Source organism: Dendrobates tinctorius, unplaced genomic scaffold (genome assembly GCF_039654945.1).
Source record: "Dendrobates tinctorius isolate UK_male_01 unplaced genomic scaffold, ASM3965494v1 ptg000086l, whole genome shotgun sequence".
NCBI classification, from domain to species: domain Eukaryota; kingdom Metazoa; phylum Chordata; class Amphibia; order Anura; family Dendrobatidae; genus Dendrobates; species Dendrobates tinctorius.
The window spans coordinates 3,844,398-3,862,346 of NW_027361754.1; the positions used below are offsets into that span (position 1 = coordinate 3,844,398).

The 17,949-nt window shown below is 43.6% G+C and overlaps 1 protein-coding gene across 31 annotated transcripts in view; it reads left to right on the forward strand.

Moving 5' to 3' along the window:
• Window positions 1-17,949, forward strand: part of PKNOX2 (PBX/knotted 1 homeobox 2) — a 485,162-nt gene that overhangs the window by 319,559 nt on the left and 147,654 nt on the right. For 5 of the 31 annotated variants that reach the window (XM_073584929.1, XM_073584928.1, XM_073584926.1 and 2 more), the window contains one exon: window positions 9,416-9,520. The exons of the other annotated variants lie outside the window; for them this stretch is intronic. The gene's annotated coding sequence lies outside the window, so the exon portion shown is untranslated. The remainder of the gene's footprint in view (window positions 1-9,415; window positions 9,521-17,949) is intronic. 31 annotated transcript variants of the gene reach the window in all.

Here is a 17,949-nt window from a genome sequence, read left to right on the forward strand (position 1 = left end):
GTAGGATTTTTGAGTGCGCTGCGCACTTTTGTAGGTGCGCCGATGCAGCATGTTGCATTTTGGCGCTCTCGTCGCACCTTCAAAAGTGTGCAGCGCACTCAAAAATCCTACTAGCGCACGGTCTGCGCACCCTATATTAAAGATAGGGTGCACAGATCGCATGCGGCCATGTGCGATAATAGGCGGTGATGTCAGGAGGGGGCGCGGCAGGGGGCAGGGCTTATCGGCGGCCGTGCGCAGAAGGCAGAAACGCTAGTGTGAAACTAGCCTTATAGGGTTGTTGTATTTTCTTTCTTCAGGAACTCACCGCTCTTATTCCTCTCTGCTTCCTGTTTGCTCTTCGGACCATTGGTGAGGTCGTACCTCTGGTCAGGACTGAGCGCCCTCCCTTGTTGCTGGCAGCCGTAGCTTTGCTTCTCCAGCGTCGGAGGAGGATGGTGAGATACAGTGGTCCGACGAGCTTCACAGCAGCACTTGAAACCTCTAAAGTATAAAACCTGCAATTTGTTTTTTTTTTTCGCATGGATTGTCTGTTTAGAGAAAATCTCAGCAGGCCCTGCTTTCATCATATAATCTCAGACGAGTCTCCCTTAGGTCCCTTTCTAGGAGTCCATAGAAAACTGATCTAAATTGAATGGAAAACTGATTCATTTTTTTTACTAATGAAGCACAGACAGAGTTTTCATCCATTTTTGAGTATAACTCTAGAATTATATCTCACCTGTGCAGCCTTGTCCCGCATGTCTCCTTTTTGCACTGATACATTGTAGCAAACCATAAGGACACAGTGTGCCCGATTCAGAAAGGTGTTTTTGCCATTTTTTCTGGCGTAAAAAAAACTTCAAATGTTGCAAAAAGTAAAACTGCCTTTTGGCGTTTATATCGTCAGCTTCCCTGTTCTGCCCTCTGATATAGGGCTGTCTGTTTGTGTTATGTGCTCTGAATAAAGCGATATGTTTGTATTATTGCTGGGTTATTTATAGCACCATCTAGTGGTGGCTGAATTTATAGCTACGTCCTAAGTAGCATTTAAAGTCTGTGACTTTGACAGAAGCAATGCACTGTGGGATTGAAGCAGTGCTTTGTGGAAACGAAGCAGTGTATTCTGGGAGGAGCGGACTCCATTTTCCTTTTGTGGATCTCATAGGATGCACATGTTATTTTGTCCTCCTGTGTAACCTTTGTTTTTCCTGCAACGTCTCTACTTGAGTCACTACCCGGCTAAAGCATATCTGGTAAGAGTCAGTGTTTTCTTGCAATGCAGTGATTCAGAGAGGTGTTATTTACTGTCTAGCAGCCAAAAGATGTCATTAACCCTTTAGTTGCCAGTTCTCAGTAAATGTAATCATAAACTAATGTATTCCTATGTAATGTTTGCATCACAATGTACACTTCCTGTGATTGTGTTAGCTGTGATCATCTGTCCAATACTTATGCATGTTATTTGTATTCCTTGTAGTTTTACCGCGCATGTTCTATACTCTTCACAAATAAAGAAGTTAGACTACAGAGAACAGTCTGCTTATTTTGGAAGACAGAGCTGTGATTTATACTGTATGCTGGATTGCACATCGTGTCAGCGTGCCTGAAGGCAGAATATTCCCCAAAATGGACTTTGCATTCGTGGAATGTGTCGGGCACCCCTTTACGAATCAGGCACCTCTTACTCCAGCGGTCCTGTTCATTTAGACTGGCGGGCGAAGTCTTAATGAATCCTGTAGAAGATTGTCTACTGTATACAAGTGTAATAAACCTTCACTTGTGAGAAGTAGAAGGTCCAGACACATTTGATTGCTAATTATTTAAAAAGAACAAAAAAATTAAACGCAAATATAGTGATGAAATCCAAAAAAAGGACTATTCTGGTCCCAAACAGACTTGTACCCAAGTGTTATGAAACTAATGTATTACAGTTTGTAGTGCTATTCTACGTTCCCTCGATGAGGTTTTGGATAAGTTTTCGATGTTGCAGATTTTCTGCACCCATTAAGTAAGATATCCTGTATGGACCATCACCCTCCGCCGGGTCGTCAGATTCCCTCTGCATGTGATGCTAGAACAGAATTACAACAAAATGCCCTTTTCTGCCATTAGCAATGTGTTCATCTTGGATCCATTACCTGGAAATGGCTTCTATTTTTATAGCCAGGCTCCTTGTATAGCTGGGCAGATCGTCCCCGCAGCTGCCATAAATGTGTTCAGACACATGTACCTGGTACTGCTAGGGATTAGGCCATTTTTCAGCCTCTGGACTCTTTTCTGGAGGTTGGTCCCACATTTATATGCCTTACTTTTGGATGTCTGATTTCCCCTCACTGTTCTGCGTGGAGGCTCTGGACATATTCTCCACCTCCCGGATTTTTTCTAAGGAATCATTATTTTGTAGTATATTTTAAGCATTTCCGAGGGGTGGGGAAACTGCTGAGAGCTTTTTGCGGTTGTGCAAATGTATACTCTAATAAATCCTCCCTCCTTCCGCGCACAGGCACATAGGAGTATTGGGAATGGCGTTGCTTTCCCTAAGAGACGCCCGCTCTGTCTCTTTCACTATGTTTCCAGGCCATAGCCCGGGCCTCCCATGGAGATGAAGCACTGTCAGCCTGGCTGTTAATTAGGCGTTGGGGGAAATGTTGGCTGATGGCTGTTGTGAGCGGCCGCTCTGGAGCCTCTGGGCCCGTTTGCTGCAATGAATCAGCACAGTTCTCTATTAAAGTGGATGCTACGTCTAGAAGCACACCTGGAATTGTAGACCGCAGGCCCCGAGATGCAGCTAATGACATTGGGATGAATCCTTCCTATTACAGGGTGGGAAACACCTGACTACTTACTAGGGGCAGTGCAATCTACGCTGCCTGATACTACTGACAGTCCATAGAAATCTCCGTGATTCCAGTGCATCTTAGAGACTGGAATATTCGGAGCAAATTCTCATTACTGCAGCATCATTGTTATTCTTTGTAAATTAGAGCGATCTTAAATACATGTAATGGGAATCCCTGTATCTGCAGTGATGCACCTGTGTGCTCTGACACAGTCAGTTTTCAGCTCTTGCTGTATACTCCAGGTCAGCACTCCTATATCATTGTATTCAGAGAACAGGGTAGGAGACCATTCACATTAGACTTACTGACCGAACACGTTGCTTCTGGGGAGATTGTTTAACCATAGGATGTTCTGCAGATGTTCATTTAGATAATATCATTGGTGAAAAAGGAGGGTGAGGCATGTTGAATTTCAATATGCCCAATCATTGGTTCTCTGGCATAAGCCACTGCCAGATGGGACTGAAGCGGGGACAAAATGGTGTGTGGTAACGGGATACTTGTCTCTCTCAGAATACATGCATGTATGAACTGAACGTGTGTTTGACGGAGTTTGGAAAGGCTATTGGCACAGGATTCACTGGCATGTTTTAATGACATACATGTTCCTTCTTCATACATGACCAGTACAAATTGCTGAATGATTTTCAGAATGTGACTTAATATATAGTAAGGCGCAAAAAATATATTTATTCATGCAAATCTATTGATCTTTTCCAAAAGGGGGACTTTAGTAAATGAGGATAGAGGTGACAAAGGTGAGAATCATTTATCTAAAAGAAGGACCACTTCATGCAAAGAGGCGATGGGCCGCCCCTGCTGAGAGATACTACACAGGAGCATTATAGTAAGTTTTTATTGCACATGTAATAAATGTGAAGAAAAGGGACAAGTAGGAAGGCCATTACTCTTGAAGTGAGACACTTGTGTAGTTTGTGGGGTTACTCCTGTATGCAAAGGTGATTCTGGGGGTGATCCTGGGAGCATGGCTGAATGTAGAGGTGATTTTTTTTAGGGGGTCTGAAGCGCGACTAGATGTAGAGGTGATTCTGGGGGTGATCCCGGGAGTGTGGCTGGACATAGAGGTGATTCTGAGAGCGTGGCTATATGTAGAGGTGATTTTTTTTTTGGGGTGGTCTCATACCGGAAGCGCAGCTGGATGTAGAGGTGATTCTGGGAGTGATCCCGAGAGTGTGGCTGGATGTAGAGGTGAATCTGGAGGTGATTCTGGGAGCGTGGCTGGATGTGGAGGTGATTTTGGGGGTGATCCCGGCAGCGTGGCTGGACGTAGAGGCGATTCTGAAGGTGATTCCGAGAGCACAGTTGGACGTAGAGGTGATTCTGGGAGTGATCCTGGGAGCGCGGCTGGACGTAGAGGTGATTCTGGAGGTGATTCCGGGAGCGTGGCTGGATTCTGGGGGGTGATCCCGGGAGCACGGCTGGATGTAGAGGTGATTCTGGAGGTGAGCCCTGGAGCGTGGCTGGATGTAGAGTTGATTCTGGGGGTGATCAAGGGAGCATGGCTGGATGTAGAGATGATTCTGGGGGTGATACCCCGGGAGCGCGTCAGGACGTAGAGGTGATTCTGGGGGTGATTCCAGGAGTGTGGCTGTATGTAGAAGTGATCTTTTTTTTTTTGGGGGGGGGGTCTGATCCCGGGAGCGCGGCTGGATGTATAAGTGATTCTCATGGTGATCCCGGGAGCGCGGCTGGACATACAGGTGATTCTGGGAGCGCGGTTGGACATAGAGGTGATTCTGGGAGTGATCTGTGGAGCGCGGCTGGACGTAGAGGCTAAGAGGGGATTATAGAGGTGATTCTGGGAGCACGGCTGGATTTAGAGGTGATTCTGGGGGTGATCCTGGGAGCACGGCTGGATGTAGAGGTGATTCTGGGGGTGATCCCGGGAGCGTGGCTGGATGTAGAGGTGATTCTGGAGGTGAATCCAAGAGCGCAGTTGGATGTAGAGGTGATTCTGGGGGTGATCCCGGGAGTGTGGCTGGACGTAGAGGTGATTTTGTAGGTGATTCCAGGAGCGTGGCTGGACGTAGAGGTGATCCCGAGCGCATGGCTAGATGTAGAAGTGATTCTTGGGGGAGCCGCGTAATGTACCGTGCCCTGCGCAGCGCGCCGGTGATAGACGTGAACCTGCATTTATCATTTGCAATCACCGCAGGCTATTGCAGTAATTCTGTAGGGATGTGTTTGGGGCAAGATTACTTTGTGATCGTGGCAGTATGGATGGTCCACATTCGTTCATTGCAAGTTTCTCTCATACTTTTTGCAGCACAGAATTGGCGCCTCTTCCTTCAGAGCCTTGTCTGTCTGTCATCTCGATAATCCAGTGTAAATTCCGCAGCAACGATTAGTAACCTTTGATGCGTTAGATTTTGGTGCTGCTGAAGGTTCCTATTTCTGTGGTGTGTAGAGATGAATGTGTTGCCTTTGCCAGGGGATGATAATTTGTATCATGTGTTGACAGTGTGTTGTTACATTGCTGGTTTCAGCAGCTTTGCTTACATCGGGGAGGTATCACATAAAGTCAAACGTCTGCATCTTGAGCCTCTCTATATCGTGCACAAACCTCCTGACACCACACGAGATGCACTGACCTCATTCAGCCACTGGCAACCAAGGAGTTTGCTGTTGCTTCAGTCTTCAAGTCTTCACCTTTGAGGCCTGTTCAGAAAATAAGCTCAGAATGAGCTCCACCGGGACCCTGCCAGAAAAGGCAACTGCAAGCACCGCGTGCAATGAAATGACTGCCAATGTCTGTCCGCTTGGGCCACGGCTGTGACTGGCATTCATCTGTTTGTGGAAACTTTTCATGTGGTCATAATGAGTACTAATGGTTCTGGAAATGTTTTATTGATGTGCTAACATTTGGTGTTTTTTTTTTTGAGGAGCGGTGAGGGATTTGGACATTGAGGAGCGAGCTTGTGGCCGCTGCCGGTCTGCACTTGTTTGGTGTAATCACAGATGGCAGAACTGTAACTGTAAATCTATAGTTATTAATGCTATAATGTCTAATAGTTGTGTTCTTTCATTATTAGGATGGTACAGACCTATAAGCTGTAGTCAGGTACTACCCTATTTTTGCAGGGTTTGTTTACTGTATGCTGCAGGGAAGCTTCATGCACATACAGTACATCAGATGTGCCCTTTGCTGCCATTTACAGTATTCATCAGTTATACCTGTATGCAATAGGTCAGAAGTCCATGTTACTCCATACATAGGCATCTAGAAAAAAAACAAAACATGTGCTCGGTATAATGTAGATCCCATCACGTTGATTCCCAGCTGTTTGATGCAATTCAGGCCGGCGTGTAATCTTTATCTACCTAAACTGCGAGAGAAAGTGTGTCCGGGAGATGCCCGTGTCTCAAGGGTGATGTAGCAGATTGAACAAGTCATGTCTCCTGTTACCCCAGACCTTTCATTTTTATATTATTTCATTTCATGGTGCAATAAATGCAAATGAAAAAAGTAGGACAGGACATCTGTTAAATTTCCACACTGTCCATCCCTACTGAAAACAGGGCCTCCAAGTCCATCGTGCCTCCCATTGGGAAAGGGTAGATGGGGTATATGGGTAAGAAAATGGCTGTTTTGGAAAACACATTTTCAGATATCCATCTTAATAGGGATGGGGTAAGAGTCGAAGAAATCTTATTCACAAGTTGCACAAAAATTGACCTATAATTGCAACGTGGCATTTTTTAATGCAGATGTCCAATATGGATTTCAGTCTTTTGCAATAAACAAGATGAAATGTGTGACACATCTGCAAACCCTAAAACTAGCTGATATCCTAGATGTTGGCGCATCAGAGTCTTCATATATTTCTGGCATTTCCTTTTATTACTTGTAGGAAATTTTCAGAATTGAAGAGTAAAATTGGGAAGGAATGATTAGGATAAGCCTCCTTTGCAGGCTCCTTGTCCGACACCATCTTTACGATGAAGATCAGATTAGAGTCAGGGTGGATTGATTTAAATCACGCCGATTTAAATCATGATTTAAATCACGATTTAAATCAAAAGATTTTTTTCTATTTAAATCGGATCGATTTAAATCATGATTTTAATCATGATTTAAATCACTGATTTAAATCAAAAGGTTTTTTTTTAATATAAATCACGATTAAAATGAGAAGTGAGAGCAGTGTGCATGTGCGCCCATAGTTACACGGACGAAACTAGGGGCAACGATCTAACGCCAGGGTGAGGGGGGGACCCCAAAGTAAGTAAAAAATCTTTTTTGTTTTACTATATGGCAATAGGTAGGTGTTTAAAAGCAGCATGTCTTAATTGTATAAACTATTAATAGCCTCCACATTTTGTTCATACTGCCCCTTTAATTCCACACTTCTAGCTTGGTTTCAGTTTTGGTTTAGTTTCTTTTTCCCTGCATTCAGTTGACATGCCCAAACTTGTTGGATAGTCAGCAGTACTTGGCTCAGGCTGTAGTAACATCAGCAGTGCTTGGCTCAGGCTGTAGTAACAATCAAACTTCATAAGTGATCTGTGTGAGCCATGGCAGCAGGTCGTAAGAGAGACCCTATTTGGGTTCATTTTGTTGAGATGCCAGCAGCAGATCTTGGAAAGAAAGGTGCAAGAGCAAAGTGCAAATACTGTCAAAAGGATATCCAAGGACTTGTTTGCCGTTTGAAATCACATTATGAAAACTGCAACCAGAAGGGAAATGAAGATGTTGATAGTGATACAACTAATGTCAATGAACCCCCACAGCTTCTTATGCACCAGGAGCCTAGTACTAGTGGTAAGTCTGGCAATTAATTTACAACCTATTTTTTTAACAGACATTTTACTGGGATGGTTAAAGTCTATGAAAAGAAAAATGATTTAAATCAAAAAAATCTGATTTAAATCAAAAAAATCTGATTTTTTTGATTTTTTTAAAAAAATCAAGATTTTTATCCACCCTGATTAGAGTTCATTGTAAGGCACAATGAAGACGCAGATTGATTTACATTTACAAGTAAAGAAACTTTTTACTAAATCACCAGGTAGGTTAGAAAAGCTGGCAATGCTCCGTGATGGGGTGCTGTCATGATGCATACACACCGGCTGACGCAGATTGTCCGCTGTACGGTCCTCAAGACGAGTTCAAAATATGCAGTAAACATCTCTCTGATGTGCATATATCACTGCTGTCAGTCTCCTCCAACCACTGGAGCCAAGCCATTCTAGTGGTACCTCTGGTAGGGGGAAAGTGGGAGACATTGCTTTCCTCCTTTATCCTTTTTCCCAGATGTAGGGACTATGCCTACACGTGTTGATACGTGGACGAATTAGTATTAATAGCAACTCTCGTTCCCGATTAATGATCTATGTAAATGTAACAGGGACCAGAGCTGTAGTCGTGGCTGAGAGTGGCAGTATTGGCACACCCTGGTCTCCCGCCACATACACACAATGTCGCTTCTGCAGGGTACCTTTTTGTCCGCTTTCTTGTCCATCAGGGTCCTCTCTGGTTTGCTGGGGATCATGTTCTTGAAGTCCCATGTAAAGACAGGCAGAGTCAAGTTCCAATTTAAAATAAGCAATTTTACGCTGTTCTTTTCCCAGCTCGTCCAGTCCACACTTAGGTACAGCACAAGATTCTTCACAAAGCATGGTTTTTTCTTTCCCTGTGCTGTCCCTCACTTCTTTAGGAATACTGCAGGGTCGTACCGCAGCGTTCTGTCTGGCCAGTCTGACTATCTTTAGGAGTTCCCTGTCCGTTTCGCCCCGGACATTCAGGCGTCTTCCTACGTAGCTGACTGCCACATGTTGAGGCTGCCTTGTTTTCCTTCACCGTATCAGTGACCGTTGCTCCTAGGCCCTGGACGAGTTGGGCTCTTTTTTCCTTAAATGTTGCGTGGCACAACTGCCCTGTCGAGGTTCCCATGCCCTACTGACTCAATGCAGGAAACTCTCTCTATCTTACACACAGTTGGCCCCTCCAAAATTAACTAAATACTACAAGTCTGTCTAATTCCTAACATACTCTATTGTGCCCCCCTCTAGTGGGCTAATCAAAGTACTACTTTCCCTACACCTATACATATATATCCACAATACATTACACCATATATCAGTATTATAACATATGTCAAATATACATTACATTATCAAATATAGCAGCTTTACAGGAACATGTTCAGAAAGTGTAGGGGACAAATCAGTCTCTGTACCCTCTTACATAAACATTGCAGCAATTATCCAATGACCAATCACACGCTTTATATCGACTAATAAGAGTCGTTGCTTAGGATGTGAATGTGCTGCCGACAATGTGCAAACTGAAAGGGACAGATCAATAGTATTAGCAATGGTCTGTCCCCATATAGTCTACATCATCTCGTGTAAACAAGCATCAATCAGCGCCCAGAAATCTACCTGCGCAGAAGACTGTGACATTAGACATAGGAGTTCTGATGGACATCAATCCAATGTTCATATCACCTATTAGATGGCAAGGAAATGTCTCTGTGCAACAAGTGTAACTTTATTTTTGCATTCGCCTTTATTTCATGTAGTCACTGCAGACACCGATGCACAGACCGCTGTCCTGTTTTTCTTCTTAGGTACATGAAATAATCACCAGAGCGTCGGCTTCCATCATCTCACAGACGACTAAGAAGTTAACAAGAAACTCCCCAGATCTTCTGCTCCACGTGACACTTTGCACGGTACAAAACCTCATTTAACTTGCAATCCAACAGCAATGGTCATTTACCTTGGAGGGCAATATTGTAGTTCTTGATTTGCTAGGACAAAATCATCAATCTATTAAATTTCCAAACTGTCCACCCCTGGCGAAAAAGAAGCCTTAGTCGATCGTCCTTCTCATTGGGAAAGTGTAGACTAGGTATGTAGGTAAAGGATATGGCTGTTTTGGAGAACACATTTTGAGATATCCAAATTAATAGGGATGGGGTAGGGGGTCCTTGTTCTAAGAATCTAAGAAATCTTATCCACGAGTTTCACAAAAATTGACTTTTAATTTGTGGCGTGTCATTTTATAATGCAGATGTCCAATATGGATTTCACGCTTTGCAATAAATGAGATGAAATTTGTGACACTTCTGCAAACCCCTAAAACAAGCCTATTTCCTAGATTTTGACGCGACGCGTAGTCTTCATTTATTGCAGCATTTCCTTTTATTACTTGTCGGAAATGATTAGAACTGTAGAGTAAATTTTGGAAGGAACGATTAGAATAAGCTTCCTGTGCGAGCTCCTTGTCCGACACCATCTTTATGATTAAGATCGGATCAGAGTTCAGTGTAAGACACAATGAAGACACGGATACATTTACATTCATTGGTCGTATCTCTGATGTGAGAATTCTGCATTATCAGCACTTCTGTGATTCATCTGCATCGATCTAATGTCTTTCCAAGGAACCCAAACATCCTGTGACTTCTAATATGCAAAGTGGATGAAAATGAGCCTGGAATCTGCATTCAGGGAGAGCGTACAACCCCAATGACCGCTCTTTATATGCAGCGCTTTTTTAAGCTTCAGTTGCCTAAAGACAACTGGGAGGTGAATCCTCTTCTGGACAATATTGGACCAGTTTCAGCCCTAATGATATACTCTGATATACAAAGCCACGAAAAGTAAACTGGCTATATACATAATGGGTGAACCTTCTACACCCACCAGAAATAATAGAGACCATTTATAGGCAAAAGAGTTTTGTGGTTACATGCCACGTTTTATTAAAGTGTGTTCATCTCCCCTTAGATGGGTGTCACCCCAACAATCATTGGTCCGGTGACTTTCTCTCCAACTCACCTGTACACAGAAATACTTGCGCCCCTCTACGAGAGCCGCTGCCAGAATTATGTCAGCTGATTGTCTCCCTGCTGAGTAAAAGAATTGGGCGATTGATGTCCAACCTGTCATTACTACGTCCCCCAACATCATCTATCAGGAGAGACGGTCGGTTGATCCCCCAGAAATCGGTGTGTTCATACGACTTCTTTCTTGAATAGAAGCAAATATTCATAAAGCATAGAAAAACAGTAAGACTGGCTAGAGACATATCTGTACTTGTCTCTCCAATAACACATATATATGTACTTATGGTGGATTAAATCGTATATAACCTTAAGATGAATACAGAGTATCCATAAATCACTAATACTCAAAAATAAAATCAATAAAGTTTATTGAACATATATTTCCAAAACCTATATCACAAACAAAAAAGGACATATGCATGATGTTTTTAAAGAAAGAGGATGCACCAAGCAGAAGAAAAGCAGTGGTGATAAAAAAGTCATATAGGGCAATAAAACCACTTTGGACCCCAGTATGGGTCAACCAATCATCCTGTGATTACAAACAACCATTTCAAGGAATTCTATCTTTGTATAATAAATAGATAGATTGCTCAGGTCACATATGTGGCGCTAATACAAGCTCCATGCTTACCCATGATGTGAACTTCCAAGTCACAGACACCACCTCAAAACGCCCCGATGCGTGTTTCGCCTATGTGCTTTTCAAGGGGAGAATTGGGCGATTGAAGTCCAAACTGTCATTACTACGTCCCCCATATCTATCAGGAGAGACGGCCGGTTGATCCCCTTGAAATCGGCGTGTTCAGACGACTTCTACCTTAAGTCTGGTGATTCTTGGAATTCAATTCTTTCCACAACTTTTAAAGCAAAATTTCAACCTTGTGGTGTAGAAAATGGTGCCATGGCCTAGTGACACGGCACCCTGGACATATTGATTCAATTGCATGTCTGATTGAGGTCCAGTTCCTGACACCCCCATTAAACAGCAGACTGACTGGTACTGCTGGCTCTCCGCCATACAACCAAAGGGAGAGCGGGTGCATTACCACTACTACACCATAACTACACATGTATGGCACTGTGGCACTTCCAGTGCTCGGTGGCTCTGGCAATCAACTGATCAGTGAGGCTGCCGGGTGTCGGACCCCCACTGACGTGATGCTGATGATCTATCCTATGGATGGGGATTACAGAATTGATGTTCCATTTATACTCTTCAATAAATGGGGTGCATTATGATTGTGCTGCTCTCATCCCTTCCCTACGTCCATCAGTCCCTATTTTTGGAAAAGTAATTTGGATAATTCTCCAGATCTCCCAGGCCCACATGGATCCCGAAGTCTCCGCTTCTATTCCTTGCTGTCACATGCGTATATCAGGTCATGTCTTGTGTTTCTTTCCCAAGATTCTCTTACAGTTAATGTAGGAAATCCAATGTCGTGTATGGTCTGCAGCCCTCCATAAACACAAGCGTACGCAGTCTTCCTGCATCGACTTTGAACATTGATGTGATTAAACGCCATGAAATTAACAATGTGGCCGAGGACACTTCTAACATGTCTATGGGCTGAGCAGCCCCATGCATCGCGGTGTCACCAGGCCGGGTCTCGGCCTTTATATATGTATGTAACCGCTTTCTCTGGGGACCTCATAAATCACTTTACTGTAGCCTTCATCTGCGGGGAAGATGAATCGATAATGTCGCTGTATCTACTGTATATGAGAGATGTCCCTTATCTGCCAACTCCATCCTACAGGTAGATGTTCACGTTCAGCACCATTTGTTTCCTTTACTCTTGATAAGAGCCCAAGTTCTGCACATGTGGTAATAAATCTTTGCCGTCCTTTGTTTTTCTGACCCATCTTTCCTGTACGTAGCCGTAGACTTCATTCAGAAATGTACAGTTGGGTTGTGGTTCTTGCTGTATAGCAAAGAACTTTGCTGCAAAAACTGTCAATTATTGTCAATTTTCGTCTGCACAGATGAAGCTCTTTAAAACTGCAAAGTAAAGGTGTATTTTTGGTGCATAGCAGGAGTACATTTCACCCTTTACGTTACAAACATCGCAACGCCTAGTTTGCAATGTAAATATCTGGAAATGCAGATATGCAACCCTTATTAAATGTGTGTTGTGTAATGCTGCATTAGTATTGGGTCCATCGTCAGCCATGTCACACTGGCAGCTGTCGTCACGATTTCGGCATTAGGTGAAGCAGGACCCTACGCTGAGATGTTGCCCTCTTGTCACACAGCAACACGGTCTCTCCATATCTCACGTCTCTCGGCGCTGCGCCTGCCATTAAACACAATACCACGAGATCCGCTGCCAAAAAAAAGGAAAATAAAACCCTTAACAGGCACAATTATTGCTAATGTAATTCGCTCCCCAAAATGGTATTCGGCGTTTCATAAAGTGGGAACATGTTTTCTACGTCCGCAGAGTATTTATTAGTGAGCTCCTTAAACCCCGCTCTCGTTTCATTTTAACACAGTGAACCCAGTCTTGACTTACACAACACTGAAATAAAAGCAACTTCTTCCACTTTTTATGGACATGACTTTCATTTCGAACTCGAGGCCCAAAGCGAGTTAATGCTTTCTATAAAGGAGCGCGTTTAAAGCGATGCCAGAGTCCGCCTCTATATCCAGGATCTTGGCTTACAACGCTTTAATGAGCTCTGTCAAATTTGATTGGCAATAAAGTTACTGCATTAAAACGTTTATTAAAAAAAAAGTCAATTACTTTTTTTTTTTTTTCTTTTATTATTTTTGTTTTATGTGTGCTTCAATAGGGGAAGGTGGGTCTGACGGGGCAGTCATTTCCTTTCACTTACAATTGGTGCTTTAACCCAGGAGCAGCATTTACGGCAGATCCGGAGATGCTTTATCTGACATCTTGGTGGCAAGTGAAATGGTAGTACACTGAAGTGCGGAACGTAAAGACAAGATGGCCGTGCTAGAAACAAGATCCTATAGATCTTGGTTACAAAATAGAAAACACATTTATGACCGCATACAACTTCCTTACAGAAAACTAGGGGGGACCCAACTGAATCTCCTTATATCAGATGGATATGGCTGTATCTGTCACTTTTGTTGTTATTTTTGTGCAACATTCGGCGTGAGCAGATTCACACTGGTCTCACTCCGTTACTTTGTATTTTACTACTGCCCTCTATTGTCCCATATCACTATTGAATGTGTCAGGAACACCGCACTGCACTTGCTCACTGAGCCAGGGCGCGTGTCCTGAGTACAAAGACGGTGCACAAAGATACCTGCGGAGCGAGCAGCAGTGGTGACAATGAATGCTCCAGGACCTGAATCACGTGACTGCTGGGGGCGTGGCCTAAGCTCCACAGAGCTAGGAGCTGCAGGGAAACTCCTAGAAGGGTAACTACAGGACAATGTTACCAAGGAGCATAGACAGAGACAGACACCAGATCAAGCCGGGTCAAAGCACGAGATAGCAGGACAGTACCAAAGGGCTTAGACAGAAAGAATAGTCAGGACGTAGCAATAGATCAGAAAACCAGAACAGGTATTAGACGGTACTATAGGGGTAAACTGTAACGGAGTAACGATAGCCAAGCCAGGAGGTCAGAACGAGAAAAGACAATGGTACCAAAAACGAGAGACGGAGTACAGAGTGAAGGATCAAGCCGGGTCATACACGGGAAGAAAACAAACAATGCAGAGTACACACACACCAGGGATCAGACACACCAGAATAGCAGTATAACTGACAGAGAATGCCAGTATGGAGTGAGCATAAATACCCCTCCCAGATCCAAAGAGAGGCCGGCAATGTTAACCTTGTCAGAACAGGACATTAACCATGTCCTAACCATGACAGAATGATTTTGGCGAGTGTACGCCAGTACCTGGAATTTGCACCAATTTCATGTCACCATCACTTTATATAGATTTTTTTTTGTAGATTTACAGTATATAAAGTGAGGAAGGCAGGACATGCAAACCCAGCAGGTGAAGCACTGCTCTGAGACTCTCTGCCACGTCCCGGGTGCATCCTAAATAACAACGTATTTGATTAAGCTTCAGTTTCTCCAGGACAGAGGCAGCGATTAGAAGACTAAAATTATTAAGGAGACATTATATAGGACAAAAGATTTTTTCCCTCCTTTCTCTGTTCACATTGTGTATCATATATCCATGTTCAACACAAACAACACGAATATGCCACTGAAAAGCCAAACCGTTGTATACATTGGTAAAAAAAAATGTTACCAGCCAAAGGCCAAAAAGTTAGAAATATGTTCACTCAGTGCAATGTCAAACATCTGAATTGCTTTTCTATCTGGTGAGCCGGAAACCTATACTATGCTATAAGACTACTAGGTGTACTTTGGGAAATATTCAGGAAGAGCCTAACTAGCCACATTCATGCCTCTGTGTAAAGCCGCCATCTGTGACCATTTTCTGGACCTTTTTGCCCCATTGTGACTTGTGCAGAGTCCAAGTCACAGGGCAGAGTCTCTTCCAAATATTATCTAATAAGTTCACATTTTTACGTCTGGTGTAATCCATGTAATTAATCTGTACGGGCGCCATCAGGTCATCTGGTGGATTCATCCTCCCATTTGCCAGGTGAACATTTGCTCATTAGGAATCTTTTAAAATAAATCCACAGATTTTACAATTGTGATGGAAAAAAACATTTTCTACATTGGACGAAGTTTTGTGTTAACGACGGTTCAGAGAATCTACTCTGAATTTCTCAATCAATCTTTCCGAACATCGGCTTCCAGATTTCCACAGCGGTGCTAAGTTTTCAACCATCCGGAGTCTTGCTTTTTTATTCCTTCAGGACATCTCGTGCCAAAACCGTGTGATAACAGGGCGCAGGTGTCGTATCTGGACCCGGCTTGCAAGGTCGGAAAACGGCACGCAATGCCGGACAAAGCAATGTGGCTGAAATCCAGAGTCACACACAAGTCAGAAACGATGGAATAGAAGTGGGAATGATGTGATCTAAAAGGACAACTGTGACGTTTTATGAATTTAAGACTTTAGGCCAGTGACACACAATCCCAATCATCAGGAAACATGGTATGTGGACACGTATTGGCCAAAAGAGGGCTATTTTTCAGTATATTGGGCCCATTAGAGGTTGATATGTTTGACAAATAGATTTTTGATTTGCCATTGTATACGATCATCGTGCACCGCTAGCCTCGTGTGAACAGACTTCAATATACTATGTTAGCTTTCCACATGAGCACCTTGTATTTTCACCAATTCTGCGTTTTGTGAATGTATTGTATATACCTTTAGTCCCTGAGCGGTATCACATATAGGACGCCAGGTTACCCGATTAATAAACCTGGTTACTGGAGACTTCTCACATGGTTGAAGCCTCTGGCTGTGAAGAATTAATTTAAAATAATGACTACTCCTGAAGCCCGCAAGGCAGGAATGGATTGGCTCACCACGGTTCATAATTAAAGTAGCCTCTTTTGACCACTGTGGACTGTCTTTGTAACGGCCGCACTTGTATTTGGGCATTGTAGCTAGATCTGGTCTTGAGTTTACGATGATCAAAGCTTCTCATGGACACTCTGCAGGTTTCTGAGAGATCAAGAAGGAGGTTGTTATATGTGATCAGGCCAGGTCCGGGGTGTGAATCTCCGGTGAGGCCTGTTCTCCACCAGCTCTTCGTATTTCAGGTTGAAGTGGACACAGAATCTTATTAGCTTACTTCTGTATCGTTCATGCTTCCATATCGCTGCCCTGTGGGTTTTACAATGATATTTGCAGTGTGGCTCTTTTAATATGGAAATCTTACTAATGTGTACAATTCCATAGTTTTCGTGTGTTTTGCTTGCACAGTGCAATGTATTTAATTTCTGTTTTGTGAGAAGCTTTCATGGGAGCAATCACTAGGGTGAGCCCACTGCATACAGCTTTAGTCCCCCTTCAGACGTCCATTTTTCATGTCTGTATGTGGTCTGTTTTTTAAGGACTGCAAATACAGACACATGGATTGTGTGAAAAACCCGCAGATATGTCCTTTTTTTTTTTTTAACAGCACGGGCCCAAAATGTCTCGTACACTGACACACGGATGACATCCGGGTGTCATCAGCATGACAAGTATCGGCGTCTGGGAAAAAGCCATACAGTTCTCGCTTTTCCCATGTGCAGGGTGCTGAAGGAAGTTCTCATCATTGTCGCCTGAGATCAGCACAACCAGGCAACAATGATGGAAGTTGTATTCAGCACCTGCTGTGTACATCTTGTTTCAAATTAAAAATGAAATAAAATTTTTTTGCATGGGATAGTTTTGCTAACCAGCAGAGGGAAAGCCCAAGGCTGGGGGCTGATACTAATCTGGGATAGGGGACAATATCCCAAAAGGTTCCCAGGCCATCAATAACAGGTCTCAGCTGTTAGCTTAGCCTTTACTGGTTAGTTTACAGTGACCCCAGAAAAAAAGACGTAGGTTTCCCCCTATAAATTCTAACCAGCAAATGCTAAACAGGCAGCTGTGGGCTGACATTAGTATCCAGGGAGGGGGGCCGTGGATATTAACCCCCTCCCAGGCTAATAACATAAGCCCTCAGCTGCCCCTGAAATGGCGCATCCATAAGATTCTCCAAATCTGGGGCTTAGCTGTGCTCTTCCCACTTGGCCTGGTGGGGTGGCAAGTGGGGTAATAGGGTTGGGGTTGATGTCATCTTTGTATTGTCAGCTAACATCAAGCCCAGAGGTTAGCAATCGAGAGGCTTCTATAAGACGCCCCCATTGCTAACCCCATAGTCATATTGTAAAAAAGACACAGCCAGAATAAAGTACTTTTAATTGAAATATACACCCTCATTTTCCAATGTATTCCTGTAAAAATAATAAAACGCCATATTCCTCCCCTCTCCAGCGATAATTTTTTTGTCCCACGCCGTAATCCATCTCTGCTTCATCTGGACGCCTTGCTGAGCAGTGGCGCGATGCGACCATTCACTCTGACATCCAGCAGACGCTGAGATGCGCTTGGGGCGCAGCTTCAGTGTCGCGCTATAACATCATAAATGTTACCACCAGTCAATACCAGCTGTTCACACGCTCAGTTCACTGTGAGCTGGCCAATGAACTGCGGTAATCTTTATTTCGTCACTACATACAGATTTATACAGTCACCACTAGCGGGAGCTCACTACATACAGATTTATACAGTCACCACTAGGGGGAGCTCACTACATACAGATTTATACAGTCACCACTAGGTGGAGCTCACTGCATACAAATTTACACGGCTCCAATTTCATGCGGTGAGCTCTGTCTACTATCAG